Raw genomic sequence first — 21,189 nt, forward strand, 5'->3', positions numbered from 1 at the left:
GCATTGTATAGTATATTTTCAGTGATTGTGTGGGTGTGTGCCTGTGTGTTTTAGCTTTTGTTGTTGTTGAGGCAATTGGGGTTAAGTAACTTGTGCAGGGTCACACAACTAATAATTATTAAGGGTCTGAGGTTAAACTTAAGCTCAGGTTCTCCTGACTCCAAGGCCAGTGTTTTATCCATTGAGCCATCTAATTGCCCCATGTTTTGACCTCTTTTTAGCAGTTTAGATGAAACTGAAACTCAAATGATATGTTGTCGTGAGCCAGAACTTGAAACAAGGTGTTAACTCAATGGAATTGATAGAAACAATGCTTGTTTACACCTTTGAAAGTTCACACATTGGCTCACACTTTGGAGTTCACAAGTTGGGAGATATCCAAGTTTACACCTCCCACAATTCCACTCTCTTAGAGGAGGAGTCAACCTTTGGGTTTACACCTTTAAGAAATCATATATAAGAAGTTCTCAGTTTCTGCGAGGGCAGTTGGGAGATAGAGAAGCCAGGAGTCCGAGTTGAGCTAGAGGCAGAAGCTGGAAGAGCTCTTGGAACCAAGGAAAATTTACCCAGCTATTTTGGAAGAGACAATAAAAGATTGGATTTTAACTCCTGGCTGCATTTGAGGTGATTATTGATCTGAACTGAAACTAAGGCTGCCCCCATAGAACCTCCCCAAGAAACCTGCTCCCAGAGAATAATCATATTTAAAAAAAAGAAGAGAACACTACACTTTGGCACCTGAACATGGGACAGACAAAATCCTGATCTCAGTGGAAAAGCCTCTGATCCTGATAGAGTAGAAAAGTCTCCTCAACCCAGAAATTAGGATGAGTACAACAAAGAAATTTTGTTAAAAGAGTTAAAGTAGAAAATCATCTAAGATAGGACAGATGTTTAGAAAATAGCCTTCTGTTTCTCTTCAAGGAAAATGTTTAGAGAACATTGTCAAGGTTGTGAAAAGCCAAGGTTTGATTATAATTTTGGAGCAGATCACTGAACTTTTAGAAATTGTAAAGTACATATGTCCTTGTTTCTCTATGGAAAAAGAATTGGATCTAGAGGAGTGGATAGTAGGAGAGGAGCTTTGTCAATTCTACAATAAAAATGGACCAGATTCAATTTCCAAAGACACACTTAATAAATATAATTTAACACAACTGGCTATAAGAAATTATATAAATGTTAGAATGAGGAAAAAAAAGAAAGAGCAGGAAGGGGAGGTGCCAACTAAACTAAGTGAAAAAGATGAAGAATCAGATTCACAGCAGGAGAAATTAGATCATTCCTCATCTCATGACCCTCCTCCCTCAATTAACCCTTCATGGGTGGAGGGAGAAGGAGGAGGGGGAGAAGCAGTAGTGCAATCAGAACCACCTGTTAAGGAGCCTGTGACAAGATTAGAAAAGGCATTAATTAAGGCAAAAAATGAAGGACAAGATGTATCTGATTTTATGAATGCATATCCTGTGATAGAAGAGCTTGACTCTTTAGGTCAAAAAGAGAGAAGATACACTCCTTTTAATTTGGAAAAAATTAAGGATTTGAAAAACGGTTGCACTCTTTATGGGGCTACATCCTCTTATGTTAAAATGTTACTTGATAGTTTGTCTTATGAAATCTTAATCCTGAGTGATTGGAAATCCATAGCAAAGACATGTTTAGAACCTGGACAAAACTTGTTGTGGCTTTTGGAGTATCATGAATTATGTAGAATTCAAGCCCAACAATATAGGCAAATAGGAGTTAATGTACAAATCACTGATTTGTCACTTATATTTACTTTTTAATTTTTTTCTGAATCCCACATTTTCATGTTAAAATTTCCTTTTATCTCTAGTTTATTTTTATCAGTGATATTTAAAAGTCCTCTATTTTCATAAAGATCAATCTTTTTTTCCTTCTAGGATTACATTAGATTTTGCTTGATAAGATATCTTGGTTTTATGTTTTGAATTTTTGAATATATTATTCCATTTTTTTTTCTTTATAATGATTACTGCTAAATCTTGTGTGAACTCTGAATTCAGATAACATTCTTGGGGTTTCATTTGGGGATTTTTTTAGGAGGGCATCAATAAATTCTTTTTATTTTTCATGTGACCTTTTGATCTAATATTTTTCAGTAGTGTGTGGTTCAGAAATGGTGAGGAGTCACCATTTAATAAAAAAAAAAGTTGGAGAGATCTCTAGAAGCAAAGCAAAGTTTATTATACATTCTCCCTAGAAGGGCATCCCACCCCTCGAGCAGACAATGGAAGGGAGGAAGCACCTTCTGGGACAGGGTCAACACTTTTAATCCCTAACACAAATACCTCCTCCCACCACTGACCCTCATCCTTGTTGGTTGAGGATCTTACATTCTAAACGTGGGAACTACCCAAGAAATTGAACTTGACCAATAAGTACATAGTTGCTCATATTTGACTGAAATAGAGAGATGCCTTAGGTAAGTCAAGGTATGCCCTTGGATCAATGCTCAAAGTCCTTCAGGCCTACTCAGACTCTGAAGTAGATGAAGCCTTACTCAATTTTTACAACTGTCTTAAAAGATCTCACCTCATTTTGTCCAATAGTTTTCCTAGTTACTAGTTTTTCCTAGTTACATTTAAAACAATTTTTACATTTGTTTTTAAAACTTTTGAGTTCCAGATTCTTTCCCTTACCCCCATCCCGAGCACCATTAAGAAACTACATGTAAAGTTGTGCAAAACATTTCCATAAAAATCATATTGTGAAACAAAATAATAGATCTCCCACACTAAAAAAACAAACTTCAAGAAAATATATATAGAGAGAGAGACAGACAGAGAGAGTGTATGCTTTAATCTGGTATCAGACACAATCATAATAAATTCTATCTCTGGGAAGTGCTAGAAGTTTTCATCATAAATCCTTCAGAGTAGTCCCGGATTGTTGTATTGCTGAGAAGAGCAAAGCCATTTACAGCTGATGATTCCAGAACATTTCTATTACTTTGTGTAGAGTATATTTCACTTTCCTTGAGTTCATAGTGAAGTTTTCTGTTGGAATACAGGGCAATACTGAGGTGAGGCTAGTTCCCAGACCAGGGTGTGTGGTGTGGGAAAGGGAGAGAGATGTAGAAGATGGAGAACTGAAGGCCTGTGGCCTTGTACAGTAACGGCAGCCACCACAACAGACAGGTGCGGGGGATGTGCAGTACATGCTGCGCATGTCAGGGCCACTGCAGGGGGAATTCACTGCAGCAGTGAAGGTCGGAAGCAGGAGTTTGAAGAGCGGGAGAGAGACTGTGGGAAAGGGAGGCATCACAGCGCAGAGGCAGGTTGGAGGAAGTTGGACATTGCAGTCTGTATGTCTCTGGATGGGCAAAGTTATTGCTGGTATATTGTTTTTGTAGCGCTGTATATATACATATATTGGTATTTTACTAATAGCAATTTGGAATTCCTAGGAAATAATGATGTCAAGAAAAAGAAAAAATTTAGGATATTCAAAGAACAGTGGACTTATGATTACTTTTTCATGCAGTACAAGGAAAGAGCTGTATTTCTAATATGCCAGAATATAGTGTCTGTGTTCAAAGAATATGATTTGCGTCAACACTATGAAATTCAACATAAAGATAAATATGATTGTTTGGTTGGAGAAGTGAGAAAAGACAAAATATTAAAACTGAAAAATACATTGACAATTCAGCAAAATACTTTTGTGAAGCAGAAGCAGCTAAATATTTCATCACTGTGAGCAAGTTTTTAAGTTGCCAAGCTAATAACATGCACTGGCAGACCATTCGTGGAGGGAGAATTTGTTAAAGAATGCCTTCTTTCTGTTGCCAAAGAGATGTGTCCAGAGAAGGCCGATTTATTTAGTACAGTGAGTCTTTCAGGACCTACAATTACATGGAGGATTGAAGAAACGGGAGGTAATCTGCATCAGCATTTGCAAAACTCCATTAAAAAAATTTCATATTTTTCCTTGGCACTCGAAGAAAGCAATGATGTTCATGATTCTGCACAATTTCTCATTTTTATTTGTGGGATGAATGATTATTTTGAAGTCATAGAAGAGCTTGCTACACTGCAAAGCATCAAAGGAACAACTGCAGGAGAGGATATCTATGAAAAGAATGGTTTGGAGCTGGACTAGGCTAAACTAGCCAGCGTAACAACTGATGGTTCTCCTAGCATGGCGGGGTTTAAGAAAGGAGTAATTGCTTGCATTAACCAAGAGATGGACAAACATCACCATTCTCATTCAATAGCCATACACTGCCTCACCCACCAACAAGCGCTGTGTAGTAAATCACTGAAGTGGGACTCTGTTATGAAAATTGTGGTATCTTGTGTTAACTTCATTAGAGCTAATGCACTAAATCACAGGCAATTTCAGGAATTTCTGTCTGAGCTAAATGTTGAGTATGAAGATGTTCTACATCACGCAGAAGTCCATTGGCTGAGTCGAGGAACAGTTTTGAAATGTTTCTATGACTTACTTCCACAGATTAGAATTTTTCTGCTTTCAAAAAACAAAAAGTACCAGAGCTCAATGATGCAGAATGGAAATGGCACCTTGCCTTTCTGACAGATGTAACAGAGCTACTCAACAATTTCAATATGCAACTTTAAGGAAAGGGGAAGCTCATCTGTGATATGCAATCACTTGTCAAAGCATTTGAAGTAAAATTAGGCCTCCTCATCAAACAAGTGAAGGAGGAAAACTTCTGCCATCTCCCCACAACTCAAAATCTGTTAGCAGAAAAACCGCTGATTGCATTTCCAAACAAAACATGTGTGGATTCACTGGAAAAATTGCAAAGGAGTTCCAATTAGATTTAAAGAGCTTCATCTCCATGAACAGGACATACAGCTTTTACGTAACCCATTTTCTATTGATATTGAAAATGTGGATACAATTTACCAAATGGAACTGGCTGAACTGCAGAATTGTGACTCTCTGAAAGACGTATTCAAGTCAAGCAGCCTTCATAATTTCTATGCATCTCTCCCTCTGTGACATACCCTCATCTCAGGAACCATGCACTCAAAATGGCAACCATCTTTGGTAGCATTTATGTCTGTGAACAGACTTTTTCTAAGTGAAACATTTGAAATCTCCAACCAGATCAAGACTAATGGATTTATACTTGCATCACTTGTAACGACTAGCAGTGACAAATACGGAACCAGACACTGATCATTTCATTAGCCAAAAGCAGGCCCATAGTTTCCATTGAAATACTGGTAAGTTAAATCAACAAACTTTACCTCATTTTAAATATTGTATTTGTTCCCATTCTGTTTCTTCACTTCAAAATAAGACACATGCAGTGTGTATAGGAATTTGTTCTTAGTTTTTATTTTTACTATAGTCCGGCCCTCTAACAGTCTGAGGGACAGTGGATTGGCCCCGTATTTAAAAAGTTTGAGGAACCGCAGTCTAGATTCTTTATTATCTCCTTCCTGGGGCTGGGCAGCTTTCTGGAGAGCCTTTCAGACCGGCCTTAGTCTCAGTGGGGGAAATGCAGGAGGAAAGCATGCCACCAATGGCCTGACTGAAAATCGAATGAATATCTGTCCTTGGTTCCAACAGCTTGAGCTCCTGCCTGTCTTCTCTGCTCTCTGAAAGCTTCTCTTCTGTGGCTCTCAATCCCTGCTTACATATTCTACACTGAGTATAAACCAATCATTATATCACTAGGAAACCATTATTTGTTGTAACATTATCATCATCAATCATACTTAACCATGCTAAACTAGATAATCATTGTCTCCTCAATTCCACTTAGTACCTTGTTTCAAGTTCTGGCCCATAACAATTTTCAGGGTTTTTTTTTTTCCTGAGAGCATTCTGCTTATCATATCCCATAGAATAATAACCTTCCATCATAAACACAAACCACAATTTATTCAACCATTCCCTAATTGATGGGCATCCCCTCAATTTCCATTTTTTTTTTTTGCCTGAGAAGAGAGCTGCTATAAATATTTTTGTACACATAGGTCCTTTTCCTTTAAAATATTTTTTTTGGTATTCATGCCTAGTAGTGCATATCTTGAAAATTTCTATTTAGGTTCTTTTTGTGGTTATAGATTTTAGGTAAACCAATGATTCTTCTCTTCTTTATATGTTTTATGGGTCAATTAAAAATATGTATTGCCTTTTAAAAATCTTTTAATAATTTATTTATTGATTATTGATTATTTATTTGTTGCTTATTTATTAATTTATATATTCATGCAAAGATAGTTTTCAACATTCATCTTTGCAAAAGTTTGTGTTTCAAAAATTTCTCCCTCTTTCTCCTCTTCCTCTTCACCCAACAGCAGGAACTCTGATATAGGTTAAACATGTACAATTCTTCTAAACATATTTCCATGTTCATCATGCTGAGCAAGACAAATCTGTTCAAAAGGAAAAAAGTGAGAAAAACAATAACAAGCAAACATACAATAACAACAACAACAAGGTGAAAATACTAGAGACATTAATTTCTTTTTGGTCTATTATGATTTTTAAAGAATTTATTATCATGGTCAGTTTTTAATAGCTTTTCAATGAATATTTGTTCATTTTTTTCCAGGTCTCTCCTCCACATCTCTGATTTCTAATTTTTCTCTAAATCTTGAATCATTTCTTTGAGAAATTCTTATTGTTTTTAAGGGAAAACTGTTTTTGTTGTTGTTGTTTGAAGATTTGAATATATGTTTCTTTGATTAAAATTCTCCCCCCCCTCTCTGATTGATGCAAAGAATTTAAATAAAACATTATCAAAGGTAGCACAGCTTTGTTATCAGGATAATATACTATGACTAGGAGGGACTTATACCAGAAATGTTGGACTGGCTCAATATCAGGAAAACTACCAGCATAATTGACCATATCAATAACAAACTAACAAATCATCATGATTGTCTAAGTAGATGAAGAAAAAGCTTTTGATAAGATATTCACCCATTCCTAATAAAAACACTAAAGACCATAAGAATAAATAGTTTTCCTTAAAATAACAATCAGCATCTATCTAAAGTCATCAGCAAGCATTATATTTAGTGGGGATAAACTAGAAATATTTCCAGTAAGATCAGAGATTAAACAAGGATCCCTTTTATCACCACTATTACTCAATACTATACTAAAAATTTTAACTTTAGCAATAAGAGAAAAAAACCCGAATTTAAGGAATTAGAATAGGCAATGAAGAAACAAAACTATCACTCCTTTTAGATAATGTGATGGTATGCTTAAAGAATCCTAGACAATCAACTAAAAATACTACTTGAAATAATTAACAACTTTAGCAAAGTTTCAGGATATAAAATAAAGCCACATAAATCATCAGCATTTCTATATGTTACTAATTAAGTCCAGCAACAAGAAATAGAAAGAGAAATTTCATTTAAAATAACTGTAAATAATATAAGCTATTTGGGAGTCTACCTACCAAGACAAAGTCAGGAATTTTATGAGTACAATTACAAAACATTTTCCATACAAATAGAGTAAGATCTAAACTAATGAAAAATATCAATATCAGCCTACATGGGTAGGCTGAAATAATATAATAAAATGACAAATTAATATACTTAGTGCCATGGCAATCAAATTGCCAAATTTTTTTTTATAAAAAAAAAAACAATATTCATCTGGAAGAACAAAAAATAAAGTATTTCAAGGAAATTAGTGGGGGAAAATGAAAAGGAAGATGGCTTAGCAATATGAAAGCTAAAACTATAATGTAAAATAGCAATCATCACAGCTATTTGGTACTGGCCAAGAAATAGAATGGTGTATCAGTGGAATAGGTGAAGTACACAAGATGCAGTAGTCAATGATTATAGTAATTTATTGTTTGATAAACCCAAAGATTCTAGTTTCTGGGATAACCACTATTTGAAACTACTCAGATAATTGGAAAATAGTAAGGCAGAGACTAGGCAGAGACCGATATTTCCCATCTTATACCAGGAAAAAGTCAAAATGGGTTCATGATTTAGACATAAAGGGTGATACTATAAGCAAATTAGGAGATCAAGAGATAGTTCACTTGTCAGATCTTTGGAGAAGGAAGGAACTTATGATCCAACAAGAACTAGAGAACATTATGAAATACAAAATGAATAATTTTGATTGTACTAAATTAAAATTTGCACAAATAAAGCCAATGTAGCCAAGATTAGAAGGGAAGAAGGATGGGAAATAATTTTTACAGCCAATGTTTCTGATAAAGACCTCATTTCTAAAATATATAGAGTACTAACTCAAATTTATGAGAAAAATTTTCTACAGAGAAAATGGTTGGATCTGGTCTAGTTTCATAAAACTCTAAAGGATGAGACCTTTTAAAATCCCTGACTTTTTCAAAATCATTTTTTAGCTCATACTACTAAATTTAAGGAGCAGAATATAGGTGGAGGGGAGTAGGAAGCTTCTTGAGAACACAAGTATGCATTTGCAAACTGTAGTATTTTTTATTTGATTCAATTTGTGGAATAAAACAAGAATTTCCATGACATAGCACAGTAAAAGATGACTACACATGAAACTGCAAATCACCTATGCACAACTTGCTATTCCTTTCAAATCTACCGCAAAATTTTATGAAAATTTCTCTCTCCTCCTTTTTTTAATATCACTTCTTTCTCATCCTCAATTCCCCTGAGATAGCTACCATTAGACATAAATGGGCATGTATATATACACACACACACACACACACACACACACATATATATATATATAATATTATTATTCTACTCACAGTTCTATTTATCACTTCTTTCTCTGGATTTTGATAGCATCTTCTTCATGTGTCCTTAAGAGTCAATTTGGGTATTAGACAAAATAACTTATTCACTCAGTTATCCTTAAAACAATATTGTTATTGTATATAGTGTTCTCTTGGTTCTGCTCATTTCAATCTTCATTATAAACTAAAGTATTTCAGGAAAACAAACAAATGCTCATATTAACTTCAGAAAAAAAAGGGGCCTAATCTTATAGAAATCTCTGAGGAAAGAACCTCCAGTCAAAGCATTAACTTTTCTTTTTCTTATTTCAATTGTATTTTTCATGTATATGATAGCATTCATATATGTAAAAATATGATCATATATGATTATAGATCATTATTGCAATGAGTGCAGAAACTGCACTTAAATGTTTATCTCCCCAACATTTTTCAAAATTCTTCTTTTCACTCTTGCATTTTATAAATATTTTTGTAATAAGATTTATAGTGCAGTGCTTTGAATATAGTAGGTATTTAATAAATGTTATATTGATATGGAGAACTTGCTCTCTTCAAGCATTAGAAGAGCTCTGGACGGGAATAGAGATGATTTTGATCTGCTTGGTTCCAAAGGGAAGAAAACAAGTTATACATAATAGTAATAGTTTCACTTCTTTTTATGTTCTTTATATAAAAATATTCATATTTACTGGTGTATATCAACTTCATAATAATAAAAAGGAATAAAAAAAAAAAAGAAGTCATCCCTAGAATGGGACTAAGGGACTTTATCTAGATTGTTAATTACCTTATCCTGTTATCTTCTCTTTTTGGTAAATAAATTGTATAAAGTACAAAAAAGAAAATCCCTACTGATTATCTGATTGGAGGTTATCTAACCTGTTCCACTGAGATTCAGTGTAAGCTTCCTTTATTCATACTTTGCTCTCATTATTAAAAAAAAAAATTGACATTTTATTTTTTCAGTTTAATTTTTTAAATTATTTTTCTATTCCTTTTAAATATCAAGGTCATTTGATAGTTATTGGAATAAATCTACAAAGTGGTTTCTACAGTATTTTTTTTTTTAATATCGGAACAGTCCAGCTATGAACAATAATACTTTTCTGATAATTTATATATCTATTTTTGATACAATATGTTCTCAAATCACTCTTTCAACTCTCTAGATCTCTAGAACAAGGTTTTTTGCTATATCTTCCCTCAAGGTTCTAGAATTGAATACTTTACTTCTTCCCCTTCTCCCCGCCACATGGTTCCCCCCCCCCATATTAATTGCTAATGATTATTGCTCCAATAAATTTGCCAATACCAGTCAATTCTCCATGATCATTTAACCAGTCAATATCTTTCTGATATGTTCAATAAAAAATTAATATCAATTAGCTTTACAAAAAGATATTACTAACAGGTATAACAAATAATACCAAAATATTACCCATATGGCACAAACTCATTTCTACTACCTTTACTCTTGGAGAAAATGAACTCAAAAGTATTTGCTAAAAATATTACTCATGTAAAGTTAACTTAATCACATGGCACTCTTCCTGCCAGGACACTGTCTTGGTTTTCAATTTGATTTAGTGCTCGGCTTGGTTCAGCACATTGTTTCTTGAGATTGGTATTTTACTTGACTCAGCTATAGTAATTATGTTGGACCCCCATCATTGAATCTTTGGTTATTTCAACTTTTCAAAGTCATTCTGTCTTTACTACTCTCCCTAAGACCAGGAAAGAATAAACAATGGAAATAGAAGATATAGTAAGTCCATATGGCTCCCAAGGTGGGGTGTCACTTTAGGCAACTACCCTTCTCCTCATCCAGATATTTAAAGTAGCTCTTTCTAACTTGGAAAGTGCCAGGGAAGGAGAATAACTTCTTTCACTAGAGGTTTTTAAAAAACATACTTAATTCTAGGTTAGTACCCAAATAAAAGCCTTTTCCACCTATCACATAGTAAACAGGAAACAATGAAAGAATACATATGCATACTCTGATGTTGAGGGAAGGATCCTCCATTCCACATTCCTAGAAATAGGCTCATGTAGAATACTTATACTATAATGAAAAGTATATATTGTGCTCATATCATTTCTGTATCTATATTGGTAAGAAGATTCCTAGACATTTTATCCATTCTATAGTGAATTTTCTTTTTACTGGGTTTTGATGATGATATATTAGAAGAGTGATTGCTTTTGGAGGTCTATTTTATATTATTATAGTTAACAGAACTTATTAATTAGTTCGATTAATTTTAATTGAATCTCTAATATTCTTTAAGTAAACTACCATATCAGGAGAGGATTCAGGGAAGATGGCTGAGTAGATTAGAAAATTTCAAGCACTCCAAATCTCTCTCATAAACAAAACAAAATTGCATCTCAGGGCGAACATAAACCAGTAAAAGACAACTTAGACTTGGAGACGAACTGTGGTCTTCCTGGGACAATCAGAGAAGATCAGAAGAAAGATCCCAAGGCAGAGATTTCGTTGGTGTGAAGTGTACACCTCCAGGTTGGCTTCTCTAAAACTGCAAATAGGAAGCCCTGGGACTAGTTGAGTTCAAAGGTAACCTCAGCCTCAACTACAGGAACTTTCATCTTCTAGACTGTGGGGAGTTAAGCATCAGAGTCCAAGAAAGTTGAGGGAACCTATGCTGATAAGTAATGCCAAGCCCAGCTGTGCTGCTGAGAAGAGACTGGTTGAGAAGGAACAGCATATGCCTAGTGAGTGCAGAAGCAGTGGGAAAGGGTAGCTGCCCACTGCAGGAACTTACAGGAGAGGGAGTTCTTTGTTTTTGTTTTGGGTTCCAGGTCAGAGCTGAGTACTGAAATGAAGCCACTGGCACCCCCTCCCTCACAGGACTAGAAGTGATTACACTAACAAGTTCTAATTAAAAAAAAAAAAAAACTAAGCAGGCAAAGGAGAAGAAACCCCATCAAAGAAAATTATTAGGGAAATAGGGAAGACCAGGGTTTATTTTCAGAGGTCAACAAAGAAAAAAAAAAGCAACTTCTACCCCAAAGAGTAACACTAAATGATTATCTGCCCCTAAAAAGAATTTATAGAACATAAAAAATAAAAAAAGACTTTCAGAATCAAATGAGAGGTCTAGGAAGAACTAAAAACTTAAAAAAAATTCAAGAAAAACAAAGAAAAGAAAATCAAGCAACTGGAAAATGAAACCTAGAATTTTAAGGAAGATAATAACTCTTTGAAAATTAAATTGGGCAAGAGAAAGAAGTGAAATTATTAGAGACCAAGGAATAATAAAACAAAAATATAAAGAATGAAAAAACTGAAGAAAATGTGAGATCTCATAAGAAAAATAACAGATCTGGAGAACAGATCAAGAAGAAAACATAAGAATAATCAGATTATTTGAAACTATGCCCCCCAACAGAGCTTTGACACAATAATACAAGAATTAATTTTAAAAACTTGTCCTGGAGTAGCTAGGTGGTGCAGTGAATAGAACACCAGCCCTGAAGTCAGGAGGATCTGAGTTCAAATGTGACCTCAAATACTTAACACTTCCTAGCTGTGTAACCCTGGACAAAAAATCCACTAATAATCACCTCAAAAAGATCCTACAAGGAAAGCTTATAATAACATTCTTGTTAAATTTTGAAAGTTTTACAAGCAATAATAACAATAAAACAATTCAAATATGCTGGAGCTATAACTAAAATCATGTAAGACTTATCAATGGTTACAATAAAAGATCATAGGTCCTGTAATACTATATCCTATTGACAACCAAAAGAACTAGGATTAAGGCTTAAAATATCATATCCAGAAAAATTAAATATAATATTGAATGAAAAAAGGGGACATTCAATGAATTATCAGATTATCTGGATTTTATCTCAAACCTGAACTTAATAGAAAATTTGATATATGAGAACCAACATCAAAGAATAATTTCAAGGTACTCAATAAAGATAAACTATTTATTTTTTATAGGTAGAAATGTAAACCATATGTCTAAAATTGTCATTAGTAATGTAGTCTAAAACAAATGGAATAGAGATGAATATTCTGTGACTCTAAAAAAACAAAAAGTATAGGAAAAGACAAAAACAGTAATTATGCTATAAGAATGATGTGTGATAGCAAGAATAGACACACAGGAATTCAATAGGGAGAGAGGATCGAAGTTCTGAAATCCTACTCCCAGGGGGAATGGGTTAAATAGGGAATAATACATACATACATACATACATACATATCTCTCATTTGTGATATGGGCAAATAATCCTGTCCCCCAGGATTATTGTGAGGATAAAATAACAATATAATTAAATTGTTTTTGCAAACATTAAAGTACTATGATTTTTCTTTCTTTCTTTCTTTCTTTCTTTTTTTTTTTTTTTTACTGCTGCAGTATTTCTACAATGATATAAAATAATAATAGTGATATTCTTTAATTCTGATTTTATTGGATAAGTCTATAGCATTTTTCCTTAGAAATAATATTAGTTCTTGGTTTTATAAAGAAACTATTTTTTATGTTACGAGAACATATACTTACTACCATTTAAAAATTTTAAAAACATAAATGAGTATTTATAAGATCATAGAATCATATAAAGAGAGTAGGAATGGATCTTAGAGTTTATCTAGTTTAATACTTTCACTTTTCAGATTAAAAAAAGTGGTACACAACTTAATCAAGGATATAGAGACAATGGACATAGAAGATTTCATTCTATAAGAAATCTTTTTTTTTAAAATGTAAATGGTATTTTTTCCCAATTACATGTAAAGTTAGTTTTCAATATTCATTTTTTATAAGATTCTGAGTTCTGAATTTTCCCCCTCTCTCCTTTGCTTTATTCCTCTTCAAGATGACAAGTAATCTAATATGTTATACATGTGTAATCATATTAAATATATTTCCATATTAATTATGTTGTGAAAGAAGATGCTGATCAAAAGGAAAAAGAAACATGAAAAATCCAAAGAGAGTGAAAATAATATCAATCTTCATTCAGACTCCAGCAGCTCTTTCTCTGGATTTGGATAGCATTTTTTTTTTTCATAAGTCTTTTGGAATTGTCTTGGATTATTGCCAAGGAGAGCTAAGTCTATCTTAGTTATCATTGCATGATGTTTCTATTACTGTGTACAGTGTTCTGATTCTTCTCATTTGCTCAACATTGGTTCAGTTAAGTCATTTTAGGTTTTTCAAAAATCTGTCTGCTCAGCATTTCTTATAGTACAATAGTATTCCATTACATTCATATACCACAAGTTGTTCAAACATTCCCCAATACAAGGGCATCCCCTGAATTTCCAGTTCTTTGCCATCAGCAAACAAACAATCTACTATAAACATTTTTGTATATATAGGTCCTTTCCCCCTTTTTTATAATCTCTTTGGGATACAGACTAGTAGTGGTATTGTTGGCTTAAAAGGTATGCAAAGTTTGAATGCCCTTTATGCATAATTCCAAACTACTCTCCAATTCACAACTTCACCAGCACAATGCATTAGTGTCCCTATTTTCCCACATATTTTCCAACATTTTTGATTTACCTTTTCTGTTTTTTTATTTGGTTTTTATTATTATTATGTAATAATATAACAAAATATAATAATATATTATATAATATATTATTATTATTATTAACATTTAACATTTTAATCTGATAGGTGTGAGGTGATACCTTTGGGTTGTTTTAATGTACATTTCAATAATTAATAGTAATTTAAAGAATTTTTTCATATAATTATAGATAACTTTGATTTCTTCATCTGAAAACTAGCTGGTTACATCCTTTGATCATTTATCAATTGAGGGATGACTTGTATTCTTAGAAATTTGACTTAGTTTTTCATGTCTTTGAGATATGTGACCTCTTAGAAACACTGTAAAATTATTTCCCATATAAATAATCTTAAAAGGAATAAAGGATTGATCTTTATTGAATTTGTCTTTGTTCATGATCACAGGGACCAGAGACACTTGGGGGAGAAGAGTAGTCTACAGTTATCCAAATTCCAAGTTTGACCCTGAAAGGGTCTATGGAAAAAAAAAAAAAGAAGTGGTCACCAAAAAAATATCCATAGCAGAATCATTAGGAGTGGTTGTTGAGAGGAGCTCCTACAAGCTGTCAAGGGTCAAGCTAACACAAGCAAAATAAAGATACTGATATAAGCTACTAAGATGTTCTGAAGAGTAACCAGGGACAGATCTATACTGCTGAATCATGCTTGAGCTGGGGGGCAGGTGAGTAGGAAAAGACAATGATACTCAATTCTCACCCTTTTCCCTCTTTCTCTCTCTATAAAGGGGTGTTGAATGTCTGTTGAGTTATTAACTCATATTCACTTCCTTCCAGACTGTTTGAAATGTAGTAAATTGGAAAGGAAAGGAAAAGAAAATCAGCGATATAATAAGGTAGAGAACTCTGTATTCCCAAGAAAGAATGGTGCCAACCATAGCAGAATCATAGTTCCCCCATGTTGGAAGAGAAAAAATAAGAATTGTAATAGCAGTATAGCCTACATAGCAGGACAGAATAGAAAAAATGGAATCCATGTGTCAAATTTCATTCAAGAAACAAAAGAGAGAACAATTGGTAATGAGAATACAAGGATGTGAAGGACAATCTAGAAGTAGGGGAAAAGCCCAATAACTTTAAAAAGAAACTTGATCTCCATAAAAGCAAAATATATTATTCTCAAAGATAGGATGAATAGACAATCCAAAGATTATAGGTCTCATAGAAGAATACAAGAAGTCAAAAACCCTGAATACCCTAATACAAGAATTGTTTTGACCAAAAGTCTAAACATAGAAAACAAAAGTGTCAATAGATTATTACCTCCAGAAAACAACCAGTGCTGCAAACTTCTCCAAGACACATATGGGTTAAATTGAACAACTCCATGATAAACAATAAATTCTGCAGGTGATCAAAAGAAAGACCTTCAAATACAAAGGAAAGAAAATTTGAATTGCATAAATCTACTCTGCACCAACCCAAAACTGTAGAAGGGAATAAAATAATATGTTCCAAAGAACAAAGGAGATTATGATACAATCCAAGGTGAAAGATATTGGAAACCTGAACTTCAAAATTAATGGAAAAGATGAATGTTCAATAAAAGAGAGCTTATAAAGCATTCCTGCAAAGAAAACCAGACACAAAAAATTATTTGCCTTGAAAACAGTCCAGACAATAGAAATATGACATCCAAGAAACAGCATAATAAAATAATTTACCCTAGAAAAATACTTTTAAAATTAAAAAGAGAAAGACATCTATGGGGTTATCAACATCAATACTAACACCATAGGTATAGTAAGAAATTTAATTCTAAAAATACACAAGAGATAAAGTTAAAAACAGAACTTAAAATGAAGAAGTGATTTTAGAGGAATAGCATTGAAATATCATGAAATAAACTTTACAACTGCCTATTGGTAAATTAATGTTTATTAATGGGATCGAACAATTTAAAGGAAAGCTATAACTTTATTAGAGTTTTAGCAAAGGGAAATGGAGAGAAAAGGGCCAATCTATAAGGACCATATAAATTTGGAGTTGGAAAGAAATTTATAATCCAGTGTAATAGCCTCATTTAAATATGAGACAAGGATTTGGAAATTGACTAGAATTTATGGATTGTAGAAAAATATTGATGTTTGGTAGCTAAGAGCAGAGTGGATGGAAAGCTAGGCTTGAGACAGTGAGACTTGATTTCAATTCTGACGTCTCATATTTATAAGCTCCATGACTCTGGGCAAGCCACTTAATCATTGCTTTATTTTCCTCAACTATAAAAGAGGGAAGGTTCCCAAGGTTGTTGTGAAGACCAAATTACAATTTAATATTTGTAAAAGGCTTAGCACAATGCCTGACACATATAAGATACTTAACAAATTTTTGTTCCCCTCTCCTTCCATACTTAGGATTCTGCATTTGCTATAAGAGAAGAATAGATAATGATATTTCTGATAATGATAAAGAAACTGAGTAGGGAGAAGAATTAGGTGGAAGGACAGATTTTCTTTCTAAAATTACAATCTATAGTCATTTTTTAATATTAGTGTCAATACAATCTTTTTGCCTTTCCGTCATCATGGTCCTATTCTTCTTAAAACACTATTTAGGGAATTTACTAGAAATTAATTTATTCAATCATATGCTAAAACATAAAGATCTGAATAGTTATAAAATATGAAAAATCCAAATAAGCAAAGGTAGTTTATTTTAAAATTTAGTAGCTGTAAGACAAGAAAAAGAAATCATGGGAATAAACATAAAGAGGAAACAAAATGATTAGTTTTTTATAGATTGTTGAGTTTTTTATATATGATGTAATGTTGTAAGAGAGAATCATAGTGAGTTGATTGAAATAAATTTACGTAATTAGTAACAATCCCAAAGTTATATGATTAAAAACTAATTCCTACAAATCATTAGAATTTCTATATATAGCTTTTAAACTCCACTAAGAACAGAGCAATTTCCATCAAACTGTGTTCTTTGTGGAAGTGGCATTTGTGAGATATGAGAAGTCATTTAGTTAGGACTTTCTTTATTAGCAATTTTATTAAAAATACATTATAAAATTCATAGACCTGTGTCAGATATTTTGATTCATTGATAAGATTGAGAATCATTAGCTTAAAATATTCAACTTTTCATAAGAATTATTGTGGTTTAAAACACTCAACTATGAAGAGCTAAAATGACCATATAAATTTGTTTTATTATAGATAATAATTCCATATCTACTCCAGGCCCTAAGTTGTACAAGGTTCAGGGAATGGTGGCTCTGAACCCTTTTTAAGAATTTTCTTCTACCTTTAGTGTCCACCTTATTCACCAAATTCTCACCCTTGACTCCAAGAAGTAGCATGTGAGAGGTCATGCCCTGATAAACTGTTTTGGCAGATAAGCTAAACCAGATTGAAGATGTCTCAAACCCGTTAGTGAGGTAGGGGGATATTTACAACAAGTATGTGAAAACTTTCCCCAGTGGAATGGATGAATGAGAACAATTTGTTCCAGTGCCATGAAGGCAGCAGAAGTAGACATTAAAGAGCACTTAAAACTTGGTTAGATATCAAAAGATGCCAAGTTGATCCACTGCATCCTGAGCCATTGCCAGTAATCTCAACTTTTGTCTTGCCACTAGACTTTGATGTCTCTGGAAGAGAAAGACTGACAAGTTCTTGCAATTCTGCCTCACTTCAATAAAAAATATGTTCAAATTAAAAGACATCACCTATATATTTTTTCCATTTTTACTTATCTCAAAGTCCTGAAGCAGGAAGTATGGATACTTGGGACTTGTAATCACAACACTGTTAAGTTCAGGCCATAGGATTGTCTTCTCATTTGAATGAAGTAGCAGTGGGACTTGGCATCTTTCTGTTTATCAGAGCAGCTTTTTTAAAAAAGGACCACACTTCTCATCTCCTGGTATGTTGAAGGGACTAGAAAGGGTACCTGAAAAATTGTCTATTTTACCCAACCCTGGCTTCCTCACCATTGCAAGTGGGGATCCTACTCCACAGTTGAAACACAAAAAATGTTTACAAATTTTGCAAAGGTGATTCCATTCCCTATCAATACACAGAACTTGCACATAATTAAGAATAATAAGAAATTCGGTAGACCTGAAAGATGAATGAGTCTTGTTATAAAAGAACTCATCAGATATCACATCCAAATAGCAGCCCTGAGTGAAACAAAGCTGTCAAAAGAAGTCCAGCTTACAAAAGTTGGAGCTAGATACAAGTTTTTATGGGGTGGATCCAGTGATGAGGAATGCTGTGAAGATGGCATGACTTTCCTAATTAAAATTAATCTATTCAGTAAGCTTAGTATACTCCCCAAAATGAATGAATGACAGCCTCATGACAATGTGATTGCTCCCACCACAATTAACTATGAACAGATCAAAGAAAAATTTTATGAAGACCTAGAGACTCTCATCCCCTAGAGAGTCTACCAAAAGAGAATAAGCTTGTAATTCTCAGTACCTTCAATGCAAGAGTCAGACTGTCAGACATGGCAGGGAATCCTTGGGATGAATGGAGTAAAAAATAGCAAGCAACAATCACTGACTAATGAGAACTTGTTCTTCTCATGACTTTCTCATCCCCAACACTGTCTTCCATTCAAAACTTCATGAATGCTCTATTGCAGAAAACGTTGGCATTTTATAGGCTGTGTCATTGTAAAGAGAAGAAAAAAACAGAATGTGAAAATGATAAAGGTAGTATCTGGCACACAGTGCTGGACCAGTCATAGACTTATCCTCTCCAAGCTAAATAATTCATTCAGCAAAAGCTGTGACCCTTAGGCAAGATGACCTCCAGATGACTTAATGTCAACAGACTAGAATGTTTCTCTGAGAATGAACAGTTCATTGCTAATTGGGAGGAAAAGGTGAACTATCACATGGTTGGCAACAATGGAGCATAAAAGGAGTGGGCAGCTTTCAGAGTTTTGATATACAGCATTGCATTTATTTCTCTGGGCCAGAACATTGGCAAACCAAGATTGGCTTTATGAATATCATGGTGAAATTCAGAAGTTATTAAACAAAGAAGTCTTCATTTTATCAATTAATAGGGTTTATAAACAGGTAGTATATCTGTCTCTAAAATGGTAGTGGGTAAGTCAGTTAAAAGTAAAATGCAACACCTTTTGATCCAGCTTATATCCCAAAGAGATTTTAAAGCAGGGAAAAAGATCTGTATGTGCAAGAATGTTTGTGGCAACCCTCTTTGTAGTGGCCAGAAACTGGAAACTGAATGGATGCCCATCAATTGGAGATTGGCTGAATAAATTGTGGCATATGAATATTATGGAATATTACTATTCAGTAAGAAATGACCAAGAGGATGATTTCAGAAAGGCCTGGAGAGACTTACATGAATTGATGCTGAGTGAAATGAGCAGGACCAAAAGATCATTATATACTTCAACAACAATACCATATGATGATCAGTTCTGATGGACCTGGCCATCTTCAGCAATGAGATGAACCAAATCAGTTCCAATGGAGCAGTAATGAATTGAACCAGCTACATCCAGGGAAAGAACTCTGGGAGATGACTAAGAACCATTACATAGAATTCCCAATCCCTCTATTTTTGCCTGCCTGCATTTTTGATTTCCTTCACAGGCTAACTGTACAATATTTCAGAGTCTGATTCTTTTTGTACGGCAAAATAACTGTTTGGTCATGTATACTTATTGTGTATTTAATTTATACTTTAACATATTTAACATGTATTAGTCAACCTGCCATCTGGGGGAGGGAGTCGGGGGAAGAGGGGAAAAATTGGAACAAAAAGTTTGGCAATTGTCAATGCTATAAAATTACCCATGCATATATCTTGTAAATAAATAAAAAAAAAAAAGCTTAGAAAAATTCAGGACTCTTGGCTCAGTAGGAAAGCAGATGACATCCAGTGATATGCTGATAGTAACAATCTATAGTGTTTTTATGATGCTCTGAATGCTATGTATGGGCTAAAGACCTGTAGTCCATCTACTGCTACGCTATAGATACTCTGCACTGAGGAAGGCATATTGATTAGTAATGTGAACATGATCCTGGAGTGTTCTTAACAGATTATTATCAATTAATGCTGAAGGTATTTTTCATATACCACAAGCTGAAGTCAATCCCTGTAGCAGAATTTCCAGCTGAAGTAGAGGTTTTGAATGTCATTAAGGTTCCTTTCACATGACAAAGTGACAGGTACTGATTCTATTCAGGCTAAGATTTATAAGGTTGGGTGTTCACTGCTCATACAAAAGCTAACTGAAATTTCTCAGCTTATATGATAAGAAGCGGTCATCCCTCAGGAGTTCAAAGTTGCCTCCATTATCCATTTCTATAAAGGAAATTAAGTTGTGACAGTTAGAAGGAGGCTGTCTCAGTTAATGCTGGCAAGATTTTTGCCAGAGTCTGACTTAAATGGCTGATTCTTCACTTAGAAGATCGTCATTTACCCAAGAGTCAGTGTGGTTACAGAAAGGGCCACAGAATGATTGAAATGGTGTTTATTGCCCTACCACTGCAGGAGAAATACCAAGAGCAGAACAGAGGTCTATATACAACATTTGTTAGTCTGACAAGGACTTTGATATTGTCATTTGTGAGACATTGTGGAAAATCATGGCAAAATTTGGTTGCCTGTAATAGTTCATCAATATTATATGTCAGTTTCATGATGGCTTTCTTGCTTGAGTTCTGGATGATGAATCACGCTTTTTAGCATGATGGTTTCAGCAGTGTTGTCAAATACCTTTAATGAGAACAAAAAATGGCATTAACATCAGGCACCACACTTACAGTAAATTATTTAACTGAAAAGACAACAAGCCAAGACTAAATTGGAGAAGGAATCAGTACATGATTTTTTGTTCATAGATGGTTGTGCACTCACCTGGCAAGAGAAAATACTGGATA

This window comes from Antechinus flavipes, chromosome 3 (genome assembly GCF_016432865.1).
Source record: "Antechinus flavipes isolate AdamAnt ecotype Samford, QLD, Australia chromosome 3, AdamAnt_v2, whole genome shotgun sequence".
Lineage (NCBI taxonomy): Eukaryota > Metazoa > Chordata > Mammalia > Dasyuromorphia > Dasyuridae > Antechinus > Antechinus flavipes.